A 21,281-nucleotide genomic window follows, 5' to 3' on the forward strand; every position below is an offset into this window, starting at 1 on the left:
CAGCCGTCATCAGCACACGAGCACCGTAGTGCACGACGGCTGGGGTTCGTCATCAGCATGGAAGGGGACAAACAAAAATATCGCACTCAGAGCTCGCTGTGCTTTACTCTCAAACTCAACATTTTTTACCTTTCCAAGTTGCAGCCCCTCTTCCCACCCACACAAGTGAGGAATTATTTTGCTCAGAAGGCTGAGGGACACACTAGGTGGTAGGAATTTTGCTTTTTTGTGATCCCACACGGAAAAATGTGAGTTTTCTTAGCAACTATTGAGGTTGGCAGGGGATTCTGGGTAACAAAATATTTGGAGATCAACAAATTCCAGCCCCCACTGAACTCACCACTGTTGTCTAGTTTTCAGAAATATAGGGTTTTGTAGCTTTCCCTACATGGTTGCTGAGCCCGGGACCTAAAGTGAAGGTGACCCAGCTTGCAAAACCAGGTTGTTTTGTGATAGATAATTGTTGACGCCAACAGAATATATTTTGTGCCCTTCCCTTTCAGAGGTACTTGGATCAGCCACACAAGTGAGGTACCATTATTATCAGAGGACCTGGGTGGTAGGATATTTATGTCAGCCCAGTGATCCCACAACTTTCTCACACAGAAATATGAGGACAATGAAATTCGTTTGGATAAATTTGAGGTTTGCAGGGGATTCTTGGTAAGAAAGTTTTGGGAGATTGATGCAACCCACACTCCCTGGACTCCCTGCAGGTGTCTAGTTATAAGAAATGTCTGGGTTTTGTAGGTTTCAGAGCATGGCCGCTGAGCCCCAGACAAAAAACTCAGGTTACCCCCTTGCAAATCAATTTGTTTTTTGATTGAAAATATTTGATGCCTCCACAATACTTTATTGCCCTACTTTGTTGCGGGCATTTTTATCAAGAGACCTGGGGAAACACTGGGTGGTAGAAAATCTGTGGTTTCTTTCTGATTCTGGAAGAATATAGCACAGTAATGAAAGCAAAATATGTGACTGTAGTCTAAGTTTGAGGTTTTCAGGGCATTATGGGTAATTGTTGGTATCCACGAGAGGGACACCACCCTTTACTCCCCTGGGTTTTTACTTTATGTAAATATCTAGAATTGGTATATTTTTCCAAAAGGGACAATGTACACCTTGGAAGAGAAAGACAGACAAGAAAAATATTACTTCACTGCTAACTATTCGTATAGCACACAAACATACTTGTTAGATTTGTTTAAGGGCCAATCATTTTCATAGGGACACATGACTGACAAAGCAATCACACTGGCTGGCGGTTGACGGAGTGTGTGCACTGGCGTTTGGCGACCAGGGTGTATAGTGACCAACAGCAAGTCACTACGCACACGCTGCCAGACAAATACCAGTCCACACACACCACCAGCCAAGCGTCAGTCCACGCCCACAACTAGTAAAGCACCAGTCCATGCATAACACCAGTCCAGGCACACTGCCAGCCAAGTGTCAGTCCAAGCACACCACCAGCTAAGCACCAGTTCATGCACACCACCAGCCAAACTCCAGTCCATGCACACTGCCAGCCAAACGCCAGTCCTAATACACCACCGACCAAGCGCCAGTCCTCGCATACTACCATCAAAGTTTTTATACAAAAAAGAAAACACAAATAAATTGGCAATAGATACAAAGCTATAGCTACAAACACAACAGCTCTAACTAAATACACCACTCTAATGCCAACCATGAACTCTGAACCAAATATATAAAACTGTACAAACCAGTCAGCTTACTTTTATGCTCATGGTTGCAACCAAAAAGTCACCTTGGTGTGGTATAATTTAACACATGTTGGCACACACAGCCCAGGATTAGAAGGACAATTGTGGCAATATGCACAACGTTCCCTCCAGATTCCTCTTGGGTACAGATTATATTTCTTAGTGGGAACATTTTTTTGGACCGTGGGAATTATATGATGAGGAAAGTGGTGATCATTCAACTGAGCCACATCCTCCACCACTGCTTCTCTAGAAACTCTTGCCTGTTCCACTACAACAAGGCAGCCTATCAGAGAATACTGAAATTGAATAATGGCATATTTGACTCTGGAGAACAATCCTTAAATGCAACAAAAGTTTTGAAGGTTGCTAAATGGAATAAATGGATAGCCAACTTCTTACACCAAACATGCACCTTACGAACAGCAGTGTAAGGTTCCAAACTCTGATCTATTTGACCTACACCACCCATGTGCCTATTGTAGTCTAAAATGCACACATGTTTGTACACTTCAGCAACCTAACCCCAAATATTCACAGGTCAAGCACTTTTATCATGCATGGTAGTCAGCATATAGACATCACTCCTGTCATACAATATCAGATCCAGTAGTTCATCGCTACGTGAGGCACTGCACTATCCCTTCAGAGGTCTTTTACAATTAAGTTCCTTGGGGTAAGCTTTGCACCACAAACAACAGTGTCCACTTTGAACAATTCCCTGAACAATGGCACACCAGTGTAAACATTATCTATGTATAAATGGTGACCTTTGTTAAAAAGTCTTCTACCAAGTTCCCACACAATTTTCTCTGTAACTTCAAAAGTGGACGTACAACCAGGGGGGCCAATATTGGAATCCCTTAATGACATTCGTCACCAGCTTTGGTTGAAACTGCACTGTCGTTTTTTGATATGTCAATGATCCTCATGAGCAAAAAAAAAGTTGCGTTACTGACGGATACTGGCTGAATGTTGACGCCAGCCCGTGTCCCTCTATATTCTCAAATGATACGTCCAGAGCAACAATAAAAATTTATTTAAAAAAAATATATATTGGAATCCCTACTGGTGTGGACCCTGAAATTATAGACATAGTGAGTACTACTCTCTGACAGCATATACTTCTCAATTCCATAATGTGCCCTCTTCCTACAAATGTGGAGCCTAAAAACTATACAGCCCTTGTACTGGACCAAAGACTCCTCCATAGCAATTTCTTTACCTGACACATAGATCTCTGAAAATCAATCTACCAAGTAAGCAAGGATAGGCCAAACCTTAAAAATATGGTCACAATCAGGGTGATCTTGTGGGAAAGTTAAATCATTATTAACATACTGCAACATACAAAGAAGAAGCAAATACTGATTATGACTCATGGTTTCAGGAAATATAGCTGTTGCCATCAAGGGATTAGTAGACCAATATGAAGACAGGGATGGCTTCTTTATCAGGCCCATCAACAAAGTTGAACCTTAGAACTTCTTCAACTCATCCAGATTTGCAGGAGTACACGGAGTAGCTCTAGAGTGTGACTTAAGTCTGGCATGGTTGTCCCTCAAATACTGCTCAGCATACAAATTAGTCTGCTCAACAATCTCATCCAAAAATATATCATTCATAAACAATAGAAAACTATAGGCAAAAAATCTCACAATTCACTCTACACCCTGCAAAACCACTAAAGACAGGCTACACTGGCTACACCATGTTTGGGTCAACCCAGAGTCTAGCACTTCCAATGGGAAGCATTGCAACCTCCTCAGCAGTACCAAACACTAAAATAAAACACTTGTGGATTTATAAAAGAAAAAGAAAAACTATAGGCATATACCAGTTGCAAGGTTAAGTCAATAAATACAAAGCGCTGTATACTGTAAAACAAAGCCACTCACTTGCCAGAGGTTGCTAGACTCACCAGCACATACATGCAGATCACTGATACTCATTTGGAGTAAACAATATAAAAAAAGTTTCCTTACAAAACACTTGCAACTAAACAAATTGCAGCTCAACCAGTGCCAAAACAGCAAGCACATGTTACACAAAAAACTAAAACAAAAGCTTTGCACTAAAATGCAAATGAGTAAAAAAATCATTACGATCACAAATGATCTCAAAACACGCAGACGTAACCCAAACTGCATTTCACATACACACTTTTCCTGGTGGTCTATTGGCTTCTGCCCCCACTCCCCTTGGGGCACATGGGTCTAAAAATCCAAGGCTTATCTGCCTTAATTAGGGGGAAAACAGTCAAAATATTTACCCCCAAAAGCGAAGCAACCCCTGCCCAAGGTGGAACTCCCAAAGCATTTTGTGCTGTTAACAATAAAATCCCTGGTGGTCTATTGGCTTCTGTCCCCCCTTAAGAGAAGATGGGACTAACATTTAAGGCTAATAAGTCCCTAAGGGGTTAGAAATTACCAAAATATTCAACCCCAAAAGTGGAATGACCCTTTCCCAAGGGGCTGCTCCCCAATACTTTTTGCAGCATATACAATAAAATCCCTAGTGGTCTACTGGCTCCTGTGCCCTTTGGAGCAGATGGGGCTAAAAATAGAAGGCCAATCTGCTACTAAAGGGGGCAAAAATGACCAAAACATCCACCTGCAAAACGGGAGTGACCCTTGCCCAAGGGGCCACTCCCCAAATCTTTTTACACCAAATGCTAAAAAATCGCTGTTGGTCTAGTGGCTTCTGCCCATGGAGCAGATGGGACTAAAAGTATAAGGCTGAATTGCTCCTATTGGGGGCAGACACATTCACCCCCAAAAGGGGATTTCACCCCCGATAAACAGCCAATCTAGCTCCAAGGGGTGGCTGAACTCAGAAAAATCAAATGGCCCACAGGGGAACAGCCCTTGCCCAAGTGGCCACTCCCAAAATGCAAAAAATTGTAATCCCTGGCGCGTAGTGGGAAACATGGCTACAAATACACACTGAGGAGCGACCCTTGCCTAAATGGTGGCTCCCTCAACAACAAAAAGAAACATGCCTGGTGGTCCAAAGGGTGGATTCCTGCTCCACAATCTCAGACCTCACCCTAGATTGTGCATGAATCCATTCAAAACACTCACAGGGGTAAAAAAAGAACTCTTTCCTTCTCCCTGTGCCTGTTTTTCCCACATAAACCCTCCACCAGGAGAGAAGGACTGACCCAAATTCCATACTCTGTCTGGAAGCGCTGGAAGCAATTGACTTCCAGTGAGTACCCGGCAGGCAATGATCATCACGTGCCAATGTCATCACATTCCCCAGAGAGGAGGGGGCTGTGGTTGGGGATGGCACTGGAAGCGCTTTGGCTGCCATTTCTAGTGGGGGCATGTAGGTGGGCGGCACAGAGAGTGAGTGCCAGTGCTTCGCCCTGGGCCAGTGCCAGGATGTAATGGTCACAGCAGCACCGTTGCTGAGGACGTAGCTATTACGTCGATGGCACAGATAAGGTTAACATTGGATAAACCAATAACACTCAATAGAAGTCCAAGAAAATTGATAATTTATATATATTCTTTTTAAGTTTTGAAAAACCTTTAGTAGTCGCATCAGATGTCATCCACAGCAGACTGCCTACATACCTTAAAGGGCTGGCATAGCAAATCAATATTCAAAGAGTTGCTACAGGTGGGAGGGGATGATACAGCAAGCCGCCTACAAACACAATAGGCTGGCCATGTTAGTTGGGACAGGGAACTTTGGAGGATTACATATTTCTCTGCAGGCATGTGGGTTTAGACATCATCTTATTAACAATAACATTTCAACTCACGTATTGTGTATATTAGAAAACATTGTTTGGTATTGGTATTCTGTGTATGGAAGTATAGAGCATTGTATCCAAGTGACCCAGCGCTCCCTTTGCATGGTGTGTTTCACACTGGGAGGGGGAAACTTTTCTCTTCAGGTCACTTCACTTCATTGGGGTAGTGTTGGGAGGAGTCGTGGTGATGGTGCCATCTGTGTGCTCCAGTAAATATGTCTTCAGGGGTGCCCATATATCTCATGGACAGGAGGAAGGGGGTATAAGTTCTGCCTACTTGTGTAATTGTTCCTGGCAATAGATAAGGTCCTGAATCAGTCCTTAAATTTCGGTGCTCTCCCTCTTCCCCATCTGTAAGCAACCCTACTCTTGGCTTGCAGCAGTGCAAGGGATGTGTATCTACGGATTTTAGCAGTTAGGGCTTTGGTGTAGCCTAAGAGTGCGGTCAGGCGATCTTCTGGATTAGCCAGCCCCGTCATTTGGTCCAATGCGGTTGATGGGTGGGCAGTCCCAGGCTGTGTGTTGAAAGTCGGCACCTGCACTACCGCATCAATCACATCTGTCATTGTTCTGGGGCTGCAAGTGGTGTAAGCGTGCTGGTGTGTAGTAGAGACGGTGGAAAAATTTCTAATGGATAATGCGTAATTTGCTATTGGCAGAGATATCACCCGTTTGCGTACAAGAAAAGGACCACTGCTTCTCAGTCAAAGGATGTCCCAGTTCTACTTCCCATTTAGCCTTTGCTAAGGGGGTTCATATGCTCTGTTTTTCTGTACTGTACGATATAGTAGTGATATTACACAGGAAGGGGCAGTTTGCTGTAGAAAGGTGTGCAGGGGGACATGATGGGGGTTCATGAGAGAAGCGAGGAACCACTGCCTTCACATCTTGTTGCAATCTGATGTAGTAGAAGCATTCTAGGGGGTAAGGGGTCATGGATCCAAAGAATTTGTTACTCGTGCGGAATTTGCTCTTATCGCACAGTTGTCCCCAGATTTGTATGGACAATTTGCAAAGTAGTCTGCGGAAACCACCCTCCTGTGTGACCAGGAGGTCTTCTCTACTTGATAGGGGTAGAAGGGGGGGAGTAAAGCAGGAAGCTTTGTGTAAGATTCACTAAGTCTCCCTAGTGGTGCATTGGAAAGAAAATTGATGATTGATTTCAAATTACTCATGATTAACACCATAATGAAAATGTATTCCAATACCCACATTCAAGGATTTTTTATTTCACTTTTTACAGGCCTTTTGGAGAAAACTTCAAAAACATCCTAAATTGAGGATTACATTTCAGACAGTAAACTGCAGTGTGCTTTGGGGAAACTAACTGCTTTATGCTTCGTACCTCCGAATAGTGCGTATGAATACTATACATCAATTACCGAATCTGAGTATTTTAAACAAACAAAGACAAATTAGCACCCATATTATTTACTTTGAGGATACATAGATTGGTCATCCAGGCAGGTCGGGTCGCAGTGAGTATTCAAGGATCCCTGTAAAGTAGTGGAACTGTTACACGACCTGCTTAGAGGGCGGTATAAAGATTAATAATGCCATAGATGGATGGCTCAACTCATTCAACAAATCAATAAGAAAACTTCATCCACATTTTTTTACTTTCTTGAAAATTTTGAGGAAGAAGCTAATTTTCCAAGAAATGAGAATAGAACAATCAATTTCCAAAATATCAAAAGAAATGTCAGAGATACTATTGGGACCAATTCAATAGTTTTCAGACTACCTAGACAATGTTGCACACATAATACATTTCTAACTAACACTAACACCAATGATACTCGCCTGTTTTGTAATATTTAAAAAACAATGAATCAGCATTTTTAAAATTATTTTTCTAAATTATTGATTCATATTCAACCACCCTTCACTATGAGTCTTCAGCACTCCAATGATAAAAAGTTTCAAATCCATAATCCCTAAAAGAATACATGACCAGTTGTAAACTATTAAAGGAGACACAGATTGGCAAAGACATATTTTCCAATCAAATCATTTCTGGAAAATGTGCTGGGTAATCTAAATAAAAACAGTCCCAAAACAGACCCCAGAAAAAGTAGTGGTTTTTGAAAAAAAATACAACAAATCCTTCAGTGCTATCCACTGTACATACAATTTAAATCCATCCACATTCTTGGACAACATTTGCAAAATCCAGAAGACTAAAGTTTCTTATGCTCCAGAAATCCAGCATAAACCAACAATCCATAAAAAAAATACTGAATGTACACAAAATCCAATTGGCGATCCCAGGCATCGGTCTTGTCCAAACTTCCATGTGATGTCAGTGCTGTGAATATGGTATAGTATGTTAAAAAACAAGTCATAAAAATAAAAAATAAAAAAATATAGCTTTTTTCCATTTTGTTTAAAAGAAACCCTAATCTTTCTTTGCACTTATTTTTTAAAAACTAAGGGGTCGATTAGGATGGCGGTGAATCCGTATCCTCCGGGCCGGCAGAAGCCACTGCCGGCCTGGAGGATGCGGATTCACCGCCTTGGTTTGTGAAAACACCACCCACCACATTACGATGGCGGTGGGATCAGCGGCGGATGGCAAGTCCGTCCGCCACAGATCCGTGGTGGTTGTACGCAGATATGTTGGCGGTATCTGCAATACACCGCCAGCCATATCACGATGCAGGCAGAAACATGCTTTTCCACGGCGGCTTTTCTGCCGTGGAAAAACATGTGGTCTTTTGGTTTTGGGGGCCCGTTGCAAGCCCCCAGGGTGTTGGGGGGTGGGGGGGGTGGGGCAGTGCACATGGGGGTGCTTTGGCATGCACAAGGTGGCAGGCACCACAAGGTGGCAGGCACCACGCAGTGCCTGCCAAGTTGTGCATGCCAAAGGTAAACATGCATATTTTACATTGCGGTGGATGCTGCTTAAAGCAGCACCCGCCGCTATGTAAAATATACTGGATGTGACTGCCTGGGTGGCGGTCACATTCTAATTGCAACAAGGAGACCGCTGCTCCCCCCTGCAGTCGGTCCCTCCACCTCGGGGGTGGCAGACAGACGCATGTCCGTCTGCCATCCTAATCGGCACCTAAATGTGAGAAAAAAGCAATCATCCTGATGTGGGTCTAGAGCGGTGGTTATAACATGCAAAAGATACATCTTAGTACTAAAAGGCATCTAATTAACTCCCTCCTCTCCCCTTCCAATGAAGTATGCTACCCACAATCTCTGTTTAATAAATTAGATTTGTTTTACCTGACTACAGCTCTTCCTTGCTTCCAATCTTGCTCACGACGCTCCATTGACTGTAGAAACAGAAGACAACTCTGAAAGTAGAAAATAAAAAATAAAAATTTCTCCTATTTACTTCAGTAGAATAGCATCGGAAAGCACTTATGAAAAAGGGTTAAAAATGTTATTACATTATTTTGATAAATAATTTATATTTATAAAATAATAAAACATTGGAATGTGGATCTCTCCATTGAATACAATGGAGTGCTCCATGTTTCTTCGTGCTGGTATAGACCCGCTGAGCAACATTCCAATGTTTTTTTCAATCCCCTCAGGCTCGAGAGGCCTTTGTTTTATTTGTTAGAACATGCTGCTCTCTAGTGACAGAATGTTCTAATGGCCTTATAGCTCTTACTAGCTGGGCAATACCGGCTATTGAAGTCCCACTCCATTCGGCTCGGGCCTTTAACACTGGAGTGGGCCTTTAATAGCCGGTATAACCCGCCTCAGCAGGCCTATATACTTTAACCTATTTTTAGAATTTTTTTACATATTTTGAAACCACTGTCATATTTTTTAAATAAATAAATATATCTTTTTATATTTATCTTTTATATGTAAATGTATTTCAATAAATATAAACAGTGGTTAACTTTTAAATGTGTGTTTAATTTTGACTGTTTATTTAAAAAAAGTTTGAATGTACATATCTCCTGTTAACTATTTTAATGCGTTTTCCTATTGCTTTTTAGATCATTTAAAGTTAATACCAAGTTACAAAAAGTAACACCTGGGTATTAGAACACTCCCCCACTCAAAATCCCTATTTTCCCGACATCCCTTGCCAAAGGGTAAGAATTACGCCCTCAAGAGCATTAATTTTACCTGTTTTTAAATAATATAAATTATTATCAATAATTCAAATAAATAAATACCTAGGGGCCGATTACAATGACGGGTGGCAATAGGGACCGCCCGCCATAGGTGCGGCGGTCCGCCAAACAAATTAGGATGTGCCCGCCGCACTGGCGGGTGCACCCTGTATTTTAACATTGCGGCAGGTGGCAGCAACTGCCACAATGTTAAAAAACATGGATTTCATATGCATGTACAACGTGACAGGGACCGCACAGTGCCTGCCACCTTGTACATCCGTATGTAGGTGGGGTACCATTGGTACCCTCCATGTGCCGCACCACACCCCCAGGGGCCCGCAATGGGCCCCCAAAGGTATTCACTACCTGTCTTTTTGCGGCGGCAATGCTGAAAAAATAAGACAGGCACCCGCCACCACCGGGCCGGCAGTCCTCACCGCCAGCACAGTGGTAGCAGACTTTCCTCCATCGTAATTGGCCCCCCTAGGTTTTACAAATAATACCAGGGTTAAAACACACTTCCCCACCCAAAACCCCTACTGCCCTAACATCCCGTGCCAGAGGGTGGATGTTACACCCTAAAGACTATTGTTTTCCATTTTTTCAACAATATTTGAATTTATAGAAAAATAACAATAAATTAATGGCCAGGTTTTAAAATAAATACATAGATATTATTGCATCCCCCCAAAAAAACTTTTCCCAAACATCCCTTGCAAAGTGTGAGTATTACACCCTCATAAGTATTGTGTTTGATTGTTTTTAAATTATTCAAATTAATGTTTTTTAAATTACAATATTTCATTAGGCAGGCTTTAAAATTAATACCTGGGTATGACTACACTCTCCCTCCCAAACCCTCAATTTATCTCATATCCCGTGCTAGAGGGTAAATGTTACACCCTCGAGAGTATTGTTTTTATTTATCAATATTAAATGAATATAAAAAATTACAATATATTAATACCCAGGGGTTAAAATAAATACCCAGGTATTAATAAACACCTCCACCCTGAACCCCTATTTCCCTAATGCAGTGTGCCAGAGGGTGAGTATTACACACTCTTAAGTATTGCTTTTAATTGTTTTTAAAAATTGAAATTTAATATGAAAATTTTAAATAACTTATGACCTGGGTTATAAAATTAATACCTGGGTATTAACACACTTCCCAATCCAAACCCCCTATTCCCTCAGATACCGTGCCGGAGGGTGGATGTAAAAATATTGATTACAATTTTTATATAATATTAAAATAAATATTAAGATGTAAAACATTAATACCTGGGTATTTAAATGTATATCTGAGTATTAAAAACCCCACCCAAAACCCCTATTTCCCACACATCCCATGCCACTCACTGGGTGCATGTTACATCCTTAAGAATAATGAATTCATTTTGTAATAATATATTTTTTAAATAATACCCAGGTATTAAAATGTATGCCTGGGTATCACTTCACTCCCCCACCCAAACCCACTATTTCCCACACATCCCCTGCCAGAGAGTAGGGGTTACATCGTCAACAGTATTTTTAAAATGTTTATTTTAATAATAATATTATTATTAAGGGGCATATTACGATGTCGGAACTGGGACCTCCTGATTAGGATGAGACCGAACACTGTTCAGTCGCATTCCAACATTTTCTTATGGGACCATGTATTACACCCATAAACTGGCAGTAATACATGCTTCCATAAGGAAATGGGAGGTGTTGTTAATCCCTGAATCCCGTGGCAGGCACCTCAATTGGAGGCTGCAGAGGCCAGGGGGCCCTGCTACGGGCCCCATACTCGCTCTCCGACAGGCCCAACTTAGAAAACCTGCCTGAGACCGACATTGTAATTCCAAGGGCGGAAAGACCGCCCTTTGGGATTACGGGCCAGCCACAGAATAGCAGATGGGAGCCCATTGGAAGCCAGCCATAATGACCAACAAGTTTAATTTCTGACCGCCACCATTGTAAAGCTGTGGTTGGAAATTAAACAGCGATATGACCTGGAGAGGCTCCGATGTTCACATCATAATCGCTCCTGAATCTTTAAATACATTAAATTTAACAAAACAAAAAAAATGGCTCCAACCAACAGTCAAAGCCTTTCCACGCTGCTTCGTAATTGGAGCCTATATCTTTAACTACATCAAATTTAACAAAACAAAAAGAAAAATAACAACAATAATCAAAAACATAACCTACTTATACAACTTACCTAAACTTGCGCTGTAATGCCTTCTGCGTTTTAATAACATGCATAGTAATGGCATACATTTTACTAGCATATACGATGTAATGACTCAGTTGAAATGGCATCATGATGTAATGCCTACATTGTAATTGTAGTTTTCTATAGACACAGCTTTTTATAAGAAGGCAGGGGACAGGTGTGCCTGGACACAGAGGCCAATGCTCGGAAAGCTACCCTACCCAGTCATCAAGTTACAACCAACATTTTCCTGGACACAGTTTTATATTGCTAGTCACATTCATCATTTGACAATACCAACTAAAACAAGCATTGGCAAAGCCAATTGGTCTCGGCGATGCAAGAGCTAGTGGCTTTGTTCAATGTTAATGTCTTTTAGCCACGTAGCCCAGGAGCACATAATGTATGCAGGGAATTCATGATTTAGCCTTGTTTTTTGGCTCTGCCCCTTAATATTTGTCTGTTTTTATTAAGGCAGGTGTAAAGACACTTTAACTTATTTAACGAAAAAAACATAACTAACATTTCTCTGTAAGGGAACTAAGGGAGCTCTATATGTAACAAACAGCTCACATGAATGCGTTGGTACTTATATTGCAGGTTTAAAAATCAAAAATGTATCCACCTATTTTTTTTTTAGGATACGTGAAGCAAAACTCCATCTTTTTTAAGAGAAAACATTCTAATGCTCTATTTTGATTCACAAACGTGTCAGACTTCTTTTAACTTGTGCCTATAACTGAAAATGAAAAACAACAGTAGGAAAACCTACTGGGTACTGTTCAGAAAACATTCACCACGATCAACAAATACTTTTACTTTCAGTATATTTTCTCAAAAATCAATATGTACAGTATTAAATGAGCATCAAATAAATTTGCTGTCGATTTCAAACAAAAAAGGAAAGTTTACACATATACAGAATGTGCCATCAGTAAGTCAAATACATTAATCAGTGAAACATGTAAACACATCTATATCAAGTGTTCATCTGTTTAGTTGCGTGTGGCCCGATGCATTTGGGACTATGCAGTCCCTTCGTCAGGTGCAGCCTAGAAAATTAAATTCATTACATTACTCACAACATGTGTGACATAAAGGCAAACAGTGGATCAATAATAGTATCACTGGTAGTAGTTAGTGATGTGTAAAAACATGACACATGCTGAGTTGCAAAGTAAAGAGTACCTAGATTTAGATACACCGAATGTGCTATAGAGAAAAGAGAAAATACAGGTGCCCAACATACTCAAGGGTAATCATTCAAAAACGTGTGCTTAAATATCAACTGTCACCAAATGAGCTGAATACATAATGCGAAATCCGCAAACTCACCAGAAGTAGAAGTAGATAGACAGGACGTGCTTTAGTGTAACTGCTAAAGTGATCCAGCAGAGCTTGCGCATCAAATGAAACAATGCCAGAGTGCCAAAAGTAAAATTATGACAGGTCAAAAAACTCCCCACAACGGAAATGAAACAGGAAGCCCGGGAGCAACACTGGCTGATATGACGATAAATTCACGAGCAAATCTGCAAAGCGCAAACAAACCCTTAGCACGTAGTCTACTGGGGTGGAAATAGTCAAAGAGCCGCCAAATGCGTAACGCGGTGCCCTGCACTTACCCGCGTGTCTAAAGATGATTAGTAATCCTGAAAACCGGTCGCGCTCAGGGAAGCCGGAAGATGCTTAACCAAAGGAACAGAACTCAGTGAGGCTCATGGGACCAGACTGGAACTAATATTGGTCGGACCAGGGTCATGTGGGGTGTGTCAATGAACATAGAGACAGGACTACAAGTAAACAATACCAAGCCAAAAATCACGTGATAAAAGTGAGTCTAAAACCAAACAACATGAAAAAAATACTATCAAACCAACGCTGACAAAATATGTGGTAATTGCAAGTGGTGCCATAACTAAAAACATAACCAATTAAATCAAAAGACTAAAATAGAAAAAAGAAGAATAAAGAAACTAGGAACGGCAAAAGAATCGGAACAATTATAATAAAGTAAGAATACTATGAGGTGAAAAAGGCTAAACGTTAAAAAAGATATGAGTGGTTGGAAGACAGAAGGCTGAAATGTTAGGAGGGCAAAAACCCATCAACTAGAGAAAATCGATAAAAATCAAGAAAAAAAGTTGCATGTTTGAGCACATTTTTATCACAAATGGTTAACAGTCAAGTAACATAGGGTAATACAGTGTCAATCATATTCACTGTAGTCATTATTTACAAGAAACACTGCATATCTATATGATCATTGAGCCCAAAAGGTACCATATAATTAAGATTTTTGATCCAAAAAACTTCTCGCTGGAGGAGTTTTTTAGTGATATCCAACCCTGGATGTACTAAAACAGCTTTTATGACTTGGAATCTTAGCTGGGAAATTGTGTGTCTGGATTCGTCCCAATGTGTGAAAAGGGGTGAGGTAGCGTTTTTATTTCTTATTCTGCTTTTGTGTTCTGTCATTCTGAATTTAATTTTCTCTCAGTTTTCCCCACATAGGCTTTGCCGCATGGCATTTGATGCAATATATAACATTTTTAGAGTTACAGTCACTAGTGTGTCTTAAACCGATTTTTTTTACCAGTGGTAGGATGGGTCAAAATATAGCCTGTAATCACAATTTTGCAATGAATGCAATTGTTACACTTTACGGTTCCTTTATATTGTGTAGCAGGTCTGGTTTGTGGTGGGGCTGTGAGTATTGATCTTAAGTTATTTCCAAGTATATATGCATAGAGAGATTTTTCTTTGAATATACCATTGTAGTCTGGTTCGTTTTCTAACATTTCCCATCTTGAGTTAATGATTTTTTCGATAGTGGTGGATGCTGTGGAATATTTAGAAACAAAAAAATGATTGTCTGTCTCACGTTTTGATGGATGGTTGAAGCAGATCACTGCGAGTAGTTTGCTTTGCTCGTGATTACCAATCTTCAAGTACATCTTCTGGGTAACCCCCTGCTTTGAAGCGTTCAAGGTATTCTTGTTCTTTGATCTCAAGAGTTAAGGGATTCAAACAAATGCGTCAAATTCTGATGAGTTGGGAGTACGGCAGATCCTTCAGAAGACTTTTGGGATGGAAACTAGAGAAAGCAATGGTACTATTCTGATCAGTCGGTTTCTGATAGACTGCAGTTTCAAATGACAGTAGGTCAGGTGATTTAGAAATCAACACATCCAGATATTGAATGCTTTGTTGTTGGATTTTAGATGTAAATTGTATCCTGGGATCTACATCATTCAGTTCATCGATCATTGTTTCAAATTGGTGCTGGTACCTGTCCATAGAAGAAAAATGTCATCTATGTACCTTCATTACATCTTGATGTTTTGCCACCTGTTGGGGATGTTCATGATGTAATCCAATTTTACAAAGCCATAAAGGTATTGGCGTATGGTGGAGCTCCGGAAAAGCCCATCTAAGTACCAGTAAGTTGGGCATAAAAAAAACCTTGCCATTCAAAGTAGCTGTGTTTGAGGCAAAAATTCAACAGTTTCAGGATGAACAGTTTCTCCATCTTGATGTCAACTGTACGTAGTAGTGCCCACTCTACAGCTTCAATCCCCGAATGATGTGGGATAGATGTGTATAACGCGGTGACATCTATGGTGCATAGAGAGGTGTTGGAGATGTCTATGCCATGCATTGTACCCAATTTCCAAAGGAAATGTGTTGTGTACTTTATATATGAGCACCAGTTTTGAACAAATAGTTGCATGCAGTAATCAAGAAACTTCCCCAAAAGGTCAAAAATCTAGCCACATCCAGAGACAATTGGACGAAATGCTGGATCCACAATATTTGTATGTATTTTCGGGAGCATATACAGTGTAGGTCTCCTTGGGTTGCTGGTGGTTAGAAAAGATTTACTTTGTTCAGAGATCCAGTCATTATCAATAGCTTCCTTCAGAAGTTCAGATAAAATGTTTTGCAATAGGTTAGTGGGCTCATTGGAGAGTTGCGTATAAGTGTTGGAATCTGATACATGTGCATTGACCTTGGATTCATAAAAAGCTGTGTCCATGACGACGATGGCTCCGCCTTTATCAGCCGACTGCAGCATGATATCCTGATTAGTGGCAAGTGACTTGATTGTGTTTCTTTCTTGTTTAGTGAGGTTGTTAGATTTCATAGTTTGATAATTGATCCGAGTCAAATCCTTGTGTACCAGGGTGTCAAAGGAATCCAAAATCTTGTGTGACACTGGCGGAATGAAAGTGCTGTTGGGTTTGAACGGATTAGCTGTGACAGTGGTGGTACTACATTGTTGAAAAAGTGTTGTAGCCGTAATGATCTCATGAATTTATAGAAATCTGCTTCCGTTTCTAAACAAGTAGTTGAGTTGGTAGGAACAAAAGACATCCCATGAGCTAAAATACTTTGTTGCTGTGTGTTGAGTGTCTGGGATGAAATGCTGATCACTAGACTACTGTTTTGCCACTTCGAAGAGATTTTCTGACTTTTTCCTTTTCCTCGTCTGGTTTTTTTAGTTGCGTTGGGGCACTGTGATCGATTAATATTGGAGGGAGTCCTTGATCCGGAGCCTGCAATAAAAAAGGCATCTGGGTTGTTGTGGCGATGCTTGTGCTATTTCAATTGATGGTCCAGTCGATTGTGCTACTGCAGAAAGTGTTCTTGCAGGTGTTCTTTTCATGGTCATTTCTTGAACAGAGACTGTGCTTTCATCAGATGAGGGGGTAACTGAAAATGTGCACGTTTGCTTTGGACTTCTTCCCATGGTTTGATAATATTAGTATCAAAAACATCCTACATTATGTTCAGTTCAGTTCAGTTCAGTTCATAAACTTTATTTAGATTTTTAGAAAATCAGAACAGTTTAAACTACATGGACATAGAGGTCATATAGAACAATCCAACATGTTTCTAAGAAAGGAAACTTATAAATTAACTTAGTGAAGATTGAACGGCCTGAGTATTCTTCATAAAACAATAAATAAGTTTAAAAAAACTCTAAAACACACCCATGCTAGGCAGCATACATGGGGAATCAGCCTACAGTTTTAAATTTACAAGAGAGACATCATAACAGTACAATAACAGTACAATAAAGTGCATATTTCTAAATTGGGAAGGCAGAGGTACTGGACATAACAGAGACATTTACCTATGCCTCCTTTCTTTCCATCGGATCACCCACACCCAACCCAGGAACTTTTCTGTAGCACTCACAGTAGGTCCATCCACTGTTGTTTTTTTTTAGGATTCTAAAAGCCTCACTGCTGGACCTAGTACCCAGGTTAGAACATATGGGTTTCAACCAACTGGATCTGGGTTTGCAGTAAACTGGACAAAAAAAGAAAATGTGACCCATTGTTTCAGTCATGTCCGGATGGAAGGGGCAATTGTTAGTGTTTGTGTTGCATCATTTGGAGGAGAAAGCATTCGTTGGTAGTGTTCCCACCCTAAACTGGTGGAATAGTTTCCTATCTCAAGCTGATGTGATCAAATCCCAGTACCCCTCATATTTGGATTCATACTTGGTGTCAAGAAAGGCTTTAGACAGAGTGGGACTAGAAGAAGCTGCAAAACGTATCAGGTTCCAATAGGCTGCTTTTAGCTCGATTTTAGTAGGAAATATACTTCCGGCTGGGGAGATCCACAAACAGCTCATCCCCATCTCACAGAGTATATTTTTAACACACCTGAACCACACAATTTTCCTGTTTACGTCAATATCCCTGACAGTGTGAGAGCTCTGGAGTCACCCAAAGACTCCTCCAATATGCTACTGGCCTAAAGTGTGCCATATCCCTGATTAAATGACATCCCAAGTCCAAAAAAGAGGGGTACTAGTGGGGTGGACTGACGGAGGCCAGTTATGTACCCTAGGAATTTATTCTGTGCCACCACCAAGGAATCCAAATTGGCATATCCCCACAGCTCAGCCCCATACAAGATTGAGGTGCCAATTTTGGTGTTGTAAATCTGTAACAAATGAGCTATAGGTTTGGTGTATAAACATCTATGCTCCTTGAGCAAAGCGCCTGCAAGTTGAGCGCGCCTAACAATAAGGCAGTCTATTTGTGGCTTCCAACTTTGTTTTCTGTCTATTGTTACCCCCAAATAAGAAAAAATCTCAGTTTGTTCTAAGGCGCCTTCCTTCATTCTAACGTCGCCAATGACGTTTTTGGAATTATGTAGGACCATATACTTTGTTTTACCAACATTGACAATAAGATCATGGTCCACACAAAACTTCTCAAATCTTGTGAGGGCACATTGGAGGCCCTGTCTCCTCTTAGAGAGAATGAGAGTGTCATCGGCAAACATTAGTAGTGGGATCTTAGTCCCAACTAACGACGGGACATCTGTGGGGAAATCCTCAAAATATATCACTACCCTGGTAATGTATACTGAGAACTAGTGTTCTCCTTCAAAGACCACTCCGAAAAATCATTTCATAACTTTCGCCAATGCATGATGAATATTGCCTCTTGGATGTCGGCTAACAACTTAAAGCTTAATACGGACAAAACTGAGGTCCTATTTTTTATTCAAAAATCCCCCATACCCTCTGGTGGCTGACTGAGCTAAACCCTCCCCCGGACCCAGTTCAAACAGCCCGCAACCTGGGCTTCCAATTTGACACTGCCATCTCCTGTAAGACGCAAATTAATAAAGTTACCTCAGCATGCTTTGGAAAGCTTCGCATGATAAAAAAAATCATCCCATACCTCCCAATAGACTCTCGTAAAACAGTTGTCCATTCTATCATCACAGCTCACTTGGACTATGCAAATAGTCTATACGTAGGTGCCCCGGCGTACCTCATAAACCAACTACAGAGAGTCCAGAATGCAGCGGCCAGGCTGATCTGCAACATCCCTTACCGCCACTCTACTCCCCCCATCTGATCAAACTTCACTGGCTCTCAGTATGACTCCGCATCCAATTTAAAGCCTTAAATCTGGCTTTTAGAGCGATGAATGATGGAGGCCCTCTTTACTTGCGTCACAGAATTAAACACTCACAAGCCTCCCGAAACCTTGGATCCAACCATCTCCGCCTTATGATCTGCTCCCGTTTTCGCCTGGCCCACACGGGAGGAAGAGGCTTTGCAGTGACCACCTCCAAACTGTGGAACCAACTTCCCATAGAACTAAGATTCTTGACGTCAGAGCCTCTATTCCGAAAAAAACTCAAGACCTGGCTCTTCTCCCTCTTCTAAATTATCTAAACCCCTCATCATCCCACTGACCCTTTGAGAGGGTATATCTTCAGTGCCGGGACACCTCAGTTGGAGGTAGCTGTGTGCTCTACAAACTACTAAATAAATAAATAAATAAATAAAATAAAACGGTGGGTGCTAAGATGCACCCCTGTCTCACCCCCTTCTCCACCAGAAACCTTTATGTAGTACTGCCCCCCTCATCCCATCTGACCTGAGAATAGTTGTCAGTATGCAGTATTACCACAAATGCCAGGATATCCAGCGGCATGCCTAACTTTAAGAGAGTACACCACAACTTGGTGCACGGGACCAAGTCAAAAGCTGACTTGAGGTCCACGAAGGCTGCATAAATGGTACCTCTCCCTAGAATTAGTGCGCCAATGAATGAGAATAAACCTTAGGACCTGGTCCACTGTGCTGGTGCTTGGCCGAAACCCCACCTGAAGGTCGGAAAAGGTATCACATTCTTCCATCCAAACCTGGATTCTACCGAGCACCACCCTTGCTGACACCTTTTGAATGCAGTCAATAAGGCTTATGGGCCTGTAATTTCCCGGGATCTAGCAATCCCCTTTTTTGAATATAGGAAGTATTACTGCTCCTGCCCAGGTACTGGGCATCAATGCTCCCTTGGCGATGGCATTCACTAGAAGCTGAATATATAGTGCCCAGGTGTCTATGTCTTGGAGGAACAGGTCAGCAGGGATGCAATCGGGCCCGGGAGCCCTGCCTTTAGGGACCAGGAGGAGAGCGGTTTCCACTTCTTTCTTAGTTATGTTGTGGTATAGCGTTTTAGGACCCCAGTGTAATTTTCCAGATTCATGCCTTTATATAGGTATAATTCACATTACCCTTCTTTAGGCATAAAAATAATACCCATGTTTAGAGATAGCCCCTGCGATCCTAATACAGGCATGGCTACTTCCACTAGTTCCAAAAAGCCACAACAATTTCTTGGAAAAACTCGGCTTCAGCAGTCAGTGACATTCCCTTTCTTGAATATTGATTTATCCTAAAAATCATGGCGTTTTCAAAAAATTACCGTTCTTTGGTGATGTCAATACAGGCACCTTCAAGGTATAAATATGCCTACACTTGCCCCAGCAAACACACAGTGGTTTGGAGCAGTTCCGCTATCTACTTGCTCGATGCATATTGCTACAGCAAGTGCCGAAGGAAGCTGACCCTCCAGCTGACGCACTGACAGAGAGGCTGCCTTTCTCTCACTGAGAATCCAGCTCCAGTGTTTCCAAGCTCCCCTTGCGGGGTGTTGGGAAATCGAGTCCGGAGACAGAGATACCAGACCTCCTTCATTCTAAACCAAGGTACGGAGCTGATTAGACCCTAAGACAAATCTTGGATAGATTCTTGGCAAAGAAACTAAACCTATGCTACACCTCCCTTATTTCTTCCCTCATACTAGACTTAGGTTAGGTACATTGGGGTAGGCGTATTTTAGACGCATAAGTTGAGTGCTTTTAGTCTTTGTTATTTATGTATGTAGTTTATGGCTTAGAAACCATACCATGCTTTTACAGTTTAATTTCACAATACTCTTCTTGCTGTAGGCATTATAGCCAGTATTAAGAATGTAGCAGTTCATTTCTTCTGCGTGAGAAAGAATACTGTTCAATAAATACTCTTATTGAAAACGCCGGTCTCTCTATTTCTCTGCACCTCTGATGAAAGGAAGCATGCACGATTGACTGAGTGAAATATCTATCTATTGATTCCACAACTCTAAAGATCATTTTTATTCTTGGGGACACAAAGTTGTCATGTGTATGCAGTTGTCAGAAACTAATCCCTTCTTGTATATTCGAGAAAGTTTCTAGTGACCGCTGAGCTAGCTGGCACTCACAATGAAGTCTAATATATTCTAAAGAGACCTAGTCGACTTAAGTCCCACGTCACATCTATAGGATATATTATTCCAATGCACAGAGCCTATTGGGAATATAGGAACTACACTACAATGTGTAAGGTTGGGATTTGGGACGGCATTACAAAGATATCGTGAACATCTGAGTCACGTGAGAACTGGCCTTTATAGTGTAAGACCCACTGTCCTGGCTCTACATGGTAAGTGGGTACTTTACTAGAGGACCTGCTTCCCCACTTCACCTTGTGCTAAAAGGCCGTCATATCTCTTCCAGAGCATGCATTGAGAAGATCAGCCCAGTGTTCTTCATCCCAGTCCTTTTTTGCCTGGGATTGTGCTGCCTTGTAAGCAGCCCTGCTCTCTCTTATGGATTCCCCATCTTTAGTCCTAATTGATGCCGCTATG

Source organism: Lissotriton vulgaris, chromosome 3_1 (genome assembly GCF_964263255.1).
Source record: "Lissotriton vulgaris chromosome 3_1, aLisVul1.2, whole genome shotgun sequence".
Classification (NCBI taxonomy): Eukaryota; Metazoa; Chordata; class Amphibia; order Caudata; family Salamandridae; genus Lissotriton; species Lissotriton vulgaris.